Genomic DNA, 6,000 nt, shown 5'->3' with positions numbered 1-6,000 from the left:
CTGGAACTCGCTCTGTAGACCAGGCTGGCCTCGAACTCACAGAGGTCTGCCTGCCTCTGCCACCAGAGTGCTGAGGTTAAAGGTGTGAGCTACTACCGCCCGGCTATCCTGGAATTCTTTACAGTGGCAGAGCCACAGTTCCTGGTTTGGTTTGAGCTGCCTTTATGTGTACCCCAAAACACCAACATTGAGACTATGTCTCAAAAAAGAACAAAAAGGAAAATCTTTTGTTCACAACTGTCAGACAGGCATGGTGTACATGCAACCATGGCTCGTGACAAGGCGGGGTGGGGATCGGTTCAGGGGAGACACGGGGCCAATTGCTGGTGCCCTGGCACCGCTGACATCGCTGTCACTGCCGCTGCCCTGGGCATGTTGGCCAACTGCACCAGCACCAGGGCCGTGGCGGTGGCGCAGTTCAGCGCTAGCAAAACCAAGATCAAGAAGAAGATTTCGTGTGCCAGAAAGTGAAGCTATTCCGGGCCAGCAAGCATCCTGGTGTGTGGGGTGAACCACAGGATCAACGAGCTGAGCAATGTCCCTGTCCCTGTCGTGCTAATGCCACATGACTTCAAAGCTTACAGCAAGATCAAGGTGGACAATCATCTCTTCAATAAGGAAAACAAGCCGCTTCAAGTTCAAGGAGGACTGGCCTACGTTTTCCCAAAACCTCAGGGAGAGGTTTGGGATTGATGACCAGGATTACCAGAACTCAGTGGTGCCCAGTGCCCCCATCAACTGTGACAGCCACGGCAGGTGTGGCAGCTGTTTCTTCACCACCTATGACTGGCGTTTTGTCATCAAGACGGTGCCAAGTGAAGATGTGGCCGAGATGCACAGCATCTTAAAGAAATACCACCAGTTCATAGTGGAGTGTGATGGCAATACCCTCCTGCCACAGTTCCTGGGCATGTACGGCCTGACTGGGGAGGGCATGGAGACCTACATGGTGGTCACCAGGAATGTGTTCAGTCACCGGCTTACTGTACATCTCAAATACGACCTCAAGGGTTCTACTGTTTCCCCAGAAGCCAGTGACAAGGAAAAGGCGCAGGATTCATTCAGAGATAATGACTTCCTCAAAGAAGGGCAGAAGCTGCACGTGGGAGAAGAGAGTAAGGAGAATTTCCTGGAAAACTGAAGCGAGACATTGAGTTCCTCGCCCAGCTAAAGATCATGGACTACATCCACGACGTAGCAGACAGAGCAGAAGATGGAGGTGGAAGAGCGATCCGAAGACGAGGAATGTGAGAATGACCGGGTGGACAGTGGCCTTCTCTGCTCCTAAGGCCCGCCTCCAGACAGCCCCGGCAATCTCCTCAGCTTCTCCCGGTTCTTTGGACCAGGCGAGTTCGACCCTCCGTCGACATCTATGCCATGAAAAGCCATGAAAGTGCCACGAAGAAGGGGGTCTGTTTCATGGCCATCATCTATATCCTCACACTGTATGATGCTAAGAAGAAAGCTGCACAAGCTGCCAAAACAGTGAAGCACGGGGCAGGGGCTGAAATCTCCACTGTGAACCCGGAGCAGTACTCCATCCAACAACCTTCCACCAGGGCCAGAAGGCTAGACAAGGGGTCAGGGTCGCGAGAGAAAGGGTGTGTTTGGGCTAGTGAGGGTAGGGAGCAGAGGGGGGTCAGGAGGGATTTAGTAGAGGGGCTCAGCCTGTGACACAGAACCAGAGCAGCACTACAGGGAGACATGCTGTTTGCGCATGTGCCCATAGGATGTAGCCTGCCTTCCTGCTGGCCCTTGATAGGCGCCTCTCCTCCCTCTTTGGTTTTTTGTAACCTTTGTGATACCTTGGGGCTAGAGATGACTTGGTGTGTTTATTTGGGTTTGTCTCTTGAAATCCTTGCTCTGGGTTTGCTATTTATACTGCTCCACGTCATCACTTGCCATCCTCCGTGCCCCGTCTGGCTCTCGGTTCTCTTCAGTTAAGACTGGCACAGGGGCCATGAGCAGCAAGTGCGCAGACCCCGCTAGAGGAGGCCAGACGCCTCCGGCAGCCATGTTTTGGTCTCTGCTAGACTGACTTTTGAATTTCCTGGAGTATTGTGCATAGTTTTCCTCCGTGTGTCCACCTTGGGTTCAGGTGAAATGTCGCATCCATTTCTCCATGCTGCCCTCGCGGAAGAACATTGCAGGCTGACCCCAGCATCTTCGACCACAGTCAGAGGCCTCAGGCGGGAAGAGGTTCATCTTCATGAGATGGTGAGTGCCCGGAAAGCAACTGGGCCCTCAGGCAGCTGGTTCTCAAAGAACCCGGTGATCACCAACCCAGCTATCTGCGACTCCAACTTGGATTTTTGATGTCTGTCAAGCCTGCTTCCCACTGTCTCAAGGGGAACTAGAGTGCATCTTTGCATTATCAGGACCCCTGGCTGTTTCTCTTTGGATAAAAATCCCAGAAACTAATGCAGAGTGCATCATCCATATCCTAACTCCTGACCTCTGTGTGCAGTCACCTGTAACTGGCCTTGGTCAGGGGCAGAGCCATAAGTACCTGGGTGCTCCCCGTTGAGAATCACTCTGAGCCCTGGCCTACCTTGTAGGTATCTGGTCTCAGTGCCTGTGATTTCTCAACCTGGACAGCTTCAGCCATCTTGACGATGTAACTCAGGAAAGCCTACTTAAAAGACCAGATGTGGAGTTTGACCCATCCCCAGCCTCAGAGCTGATTTTCCTTATTGCCCCCTCACCCTCTCTGAACTTGGGGTCTGTTTACAGGCCTCCTTGGGACAGAGCAACACACCCTGCAGGCTCCTTCGGGATTCCGGACCAGGGCCTCAGAAGGGAGCTACACAAGTCATTCTGATGCCACCAGAGCAACTGGTGGCCAGGAAGGAAAATGGCCCTGTTGGCTTGCACTGGGAGCGGTATAATCCTGCCTCCTCCCAACCCTCAGAAGGAATCAGGAATTTAGGATGAGATGGAAAATGTGTAGATAACCCCAATGATGTGAAGCAGGTTTGTGGAACTATCTCGGGTGAATAGTTGACTTCCTGTGACTGCCTCCCAAACTAGCCTAGCTCAACTTAGGGAGCAGGAGCCATTGTGCGGCGTCCTCTCTACCCAGTGCTAAAGGAAGCAGTCTTGGGCTTCTTTCTCTAGGGTGTCACATTGGGTCGAAGGCCTTCTGGTGAGGCAGGTGGGAGCCACACTTCTTCTCAAGAAGAGTATAGATAAGGTTCTAGGCAACAGAGCCACAAGGGTCTGCAGAAGTACTCAGAACCAATGGTTCAAGAAGAAATGTTTAAATTTAGGAGAGGCTTATATAGGAATAATATCTGGATGTGATTTCCCACCTCACAATCAAAGGTGAAAAATCCAGATCTGCTCCAGTAGCCCCAAGTTTGGAAGGCGAGGTTCCTGGCTGATCTTATTGTCATGCGTATGAAAAGTGTAATGATCTTATCATGCAACTATCAGATCCAACATGTATAACATTGAGTTTTGTGGGGGTTTGTTTTTTGTGTTGTTTTTTTTTTTTGGTATATTGTTTACAATTTTGAGAGGTAGCTAAAAAAATTTAAAAAAGCAACAGACCGGGGGCTGGAGAGATGGCTCAGAGGTTAAGAGCATTGCCTGCTCTTCCAAACGTCCTGAGTTCAATTCCCAGCAACCACATGGTGCCTCACAACCATCTGTAATGGGGTCTGGTGCCCTCTTCTGGCCTGCAGGCATACACGCAGACAGAATATTGTATACATAATAAATAAATAAATAAATATTAAAAAAAAAGCAAGAGACCCAAACTGAATTCAATAACCTTTGGAATAAAAGTACAAGGATCTTCTTGTGTTACGATGTGCACAGTTCACTAGTTTGTGCATATATCTGTATCCCAGTGGAGCTTTTGCTGTCAAGAGCTTTACAGGGGCTGGAATGATGCTCTAATGGTTAAGAGCATGTACTCCTACAGAGGGAGGACTCGGAGGAGTTTTGACTCCTAGCACCTACATCAGGTGACTCAGCTGCTTGTAACTCCAGCTATGGGGGACCCAATGCTTCTGGTTTCCCAGGGTTCCAACACTCACTATTGCATAATACCAACACACACATGCACACACACACGCACACACATGCTTACACATAATTAAAAATAATAAAAGTAGAATAAAAATGTTTTAAACATTGGTCTGCCGACCCACAGACATTTATAGGTCCACTTTGGTTATCTGAATGGGTTCTGTCTTCTTCTGCTTCTTAATTCCTATTCTGCTTCCATCTCAGGACCCTTTGGGGCGTATTAAACACCTACTGTTGCCTCGACCCTCCCTTCAGAGAAGATAAAGAAGAGCCTGACTGGGTTCTGGGGTTTCTTCTGGCTGGGGATGAGGCCTAGACTGCTGACCCCAGGAGGTGATCTCATTTTCCCTTCCTTCCTTCCTCCCTCCCTCCCTTCCTCTCTATCTCTTTCTCTTTCTTTTCTCTTTTCTATCTTTTCTTTATCTCTCTCTTTCCTTCCTTCCTTTTTTTTCTTTCTCTATCATCCTCCCTTTTTTCTTTCACAGAGATCTTTCTGCCCCAAGTGTCTCAAGTGCTGGGCTCGAAGGTGTGTCCCATAACTACCGACAAATTATTTCATTTTCTTAAATATCAGCAAATAAGCAAAGTGCACAGGAAACTAAATGGAAATGAATGTAATTCTGTTGTTTAGAGAAAGGAGGCATTACCAATAATCTCTCTAGGTAGGAAGGCACGTGTGTGGCATTGTCTTCACTACAGGTGTTCTCTCTTGTCCCTGCCCAGCTGTCTCTTGAAAGTAAAAGAAATCGGGAAGCCTAGGGGACCAGAGCATGTCGTGATCCCTGCCTGGCAGAGTACTTAGCAAGACCCTGTCTCAAATGCAAAGGAACAAGCCGGGGTGGCGGCGCACGCCTTTAATCCCAGCAATCAGGAGGCAGAGGCAGGCGGATCTTTGCGAGTTCGGGCAGCCAGGTCTACAAGAGCTAGTTCCAGAACCAGCTCTAAAGCTACTTAGAAACCCTGTCGCAAAAACAAAACAAAACAAAACAAAAACCAAAGGAAATAGAAAAAGGATGTGGAAACTTGTTCCTAGGGCCAGATAACTCATTCAGATATAAGGTATAGGTAGTATGTGAGACTTGATTGGTTTTCAGGTCTGGTAAGAGTCTGTCCTGAGTGGGAGGGGGGAGAGTGGGAGAGAAATGGGAGGAAGGGAGGAGGTGGAAATTTTTAATACATAAATAAAATTTAAAAAATCAACATAAAAAAAAAGAATCCATCTTGATGTTGGGTAGACAGTTGTCAACGCCCTGTGTTCACAGTTAGGATGTCTGCTGCTTCCCAACACATATTTTTTTTCCTGTCTCTTTTGTTTTTTGAGACAGTGTTTCTCTGTGCAGCACTGACCGTCCTGGAACTCTATCTGTAGACCAGGCCTCGAACTCACAGAGATCAGCCTGCTTCTCTGTCTCCCAAATGCTGGGATTAAAGGCATGTGCTACTAAGCCCCAGCACCAACAAGCTCCTGAAGATCAGAAAGCAGTCTAGGTGCAAGGCCTCCCTCTCAGGTGCAGATCACAGGAGACCAGGTGAGGAGAGGCAGGGCTTCTGAGAGTGGAAGCAAGGCCTAAGAGCCAATTGGAAGGACAATGGGAAGGGACTGGCAAACTGCCCTTGAAATACAGCTCTCCAGAGAGGCTTCTTTTGGGTTTACTGGGTTTGGAGTTGCCTAGGCTCTTTTTGACGATACTTTTGCACCATGGTCCCTTTTAAGACTTATAAGTCGCTGGTCCAGCTGAAGCACAAAGAAGGGACCTTATTTGAAGTGGTCGGAGACTCCAGCAAGCTGCCCGAGTGGTTCTGTACCGAGTATCTGGATGATCCAGAAGCAGTGTACGTGAATCCTTGGTTTGTGGAAGCGATATTTGGTGAGTGACCTGGGGAGGGAAGGCAAGAGGTAACCTTTTCCTGACTCCTTTGCCTGAGTATGTCCTATAGAGAGAGCCTGTCCAGTGGCTGTGGCCC

At 48.9% G+C, this 6,000-nt stretch overlaps 1 pseudogene; it reads left to right on the top strand.

Annotated features, from left to right (window-relative positions):
- The first annotated feature begins 372 nt into the window (after positions 1–372).
- LOC142846745 (phosphatidylinositol 5-phosphate 4-kinase type-2 beta pseudogene) lies at positions 373–2,316 on the top strand (annotated as a pseudogene).
- The last annotated feature ends 3,684 nt before the right edge of the window (positions 2,317–6,000 follow it).

Source organism: Microtus pennsylvanicus, chromosome 3 (genome assembly GCF_037038515.1).
Source record: "Microtus pennsylvanicus isolate mMicPen1 chromosome 3, mMicPen1.hap1, whole genome shotgun sequence".
Lineage (NCBI taxonomy): Eukaryota > Metazoa > Chordata > Mammalia > Rodentia > Cricetidae > Microtus > Microtus pennsylvanicus.
Note: the sequence above shows the minus strand (reverse complement) of the source record. Positions and strands in the feature narration are given on the sequence as shown.